Source organism: Peromyscus leucopus, chromosome 20 (assembly GCF_004664715.2).
Source record: "Peromyscus leucopus breed LL Stock chromosome 20, UCI_PerLeu_2.1, whole genome shotgun sequence".
NCBI lineage: Eukaryota > Metazoa > Chordata > Mammalia > Rodentia > Cricetidae > Peromyscus > Peromyscus leucopus.
This window is the reverse complement of record NC_051080.1, coordinates 27,884,293-27,885,483: the sequence shown is the minus strand read 5'-3', so window position 1 is coordinate 27,885,483 and position 1,191 is coordinate 27,884,293. Positions and strand designations below refer to the sequence as shown.

Below are 1,191 nucleotides of genomic sequence, written 5' to 3'. Positions count from 1 at the left end.
AGGTAGCCAGAGACACTGTGAGATCATGAGTATGGTAGTTATGTCAGAAGACAGCATTTCACAGAGCTCTTCCCCATTTCCTAGCTCCTATATTCTTTCCTCCTGCTCCACCCTTCCATGATGTTTCCTGATCCTTGGTGGTAGTGGTGGTAGAGTTAATGAAGATGTTTCATTTATGGCTGAGTAATCTATCTGTTATTTTTAACACTTGGAGCAATTAGGATTTTCTCCATTGACTGATGTGCAATGCAACAAAAACAAAACAGCTTCTCAGGCAAAGGCTAAGAGCAGCCCAGGAATATGGATATGAACACAGGTATTTAAAAGGCAATTTGATAGCATTTCTTCTTAGCAAAATATCGTTAATTCTACAGAAAGACTATGAGTTCCCCAGCCATGGAATTCCTCCTCTGAAGCAAATCTCAGATCCAGTCAGAGAGTGGTTAATTACCCCATAACAATTATGTCAATATTGCACAAGTCAGCAGATCTTGCTTAGCAGGTCAGTATTATAGCATGCATAGTCCAGCTCTGAGCAAGATCATTGTTGCATTTTCTACCTCATCACCTTGGCTACTATTATAGCTACCCAGGAAGAAGGAAGTTTTGCACTCATTTTAATATTTGTCTTCCTTCCTTCCTTCCTCCCTCCCTCTCCCTCTCCCTCTCCCTCTCCCTCTCCCTCTCCCTCTCCCTCTCCCTCTCCCTCCCCTCTCCCTCTCCCTCTCTCTCTCTCTCTCTCTCTCTCTCTCTCTCTCTCTCTTTCTTTAGTACAAAGAACATATTAAAATATGGAACACTTCACAAATTTGTGTGTCATCCTTGCCCAGGGGTCATACTAGTCTTCTCTGTATCATTCCAAATTTTTAGTATATGTGCTGATGAAGCAAGCACTTAATATTGGTTTTTCTATATCATACCACTAAAATGGGTGGTGTTTCAGCAATGGTGACTTACTGTGTAGTAATGGTAGATAACCAAGACAATGGCAGTAGTCTGTGCTGGTTTTTAGCAACTTGTACGGCCTTTCTGAGTAAACTCATGAAAAATTAATCCATGACTTGTACTTTAATTTTTATTTAATAACCATTCTTTGAGAGTAACATTGTTAACCCATTCGAGGAGATTCCATTGCAACTTTTTAAAAGTTACATTGTGATATTACCCTATTAACTGCTAGCTTCCCACAAT

At 40.1% G+C, this 1,191-nt stretch overlaps 1 non-coding gene across 1 annotated transcript; it reads right to left on the bottom strand.

The window, feature by feature from the left end:
• Positions 1-785: 785 nt before the first annotated feature.
• LOC114705461 lies at positions 786-894 on the bottom strand. Its single transcript, XR_003736395.1, has one exon. It is a non-coding gene; the product is annotated as a U6 spliceosomal RNA (small nuclear RNA).
• Positions 895-1,191: the final 297 nt, after the last annotated feature.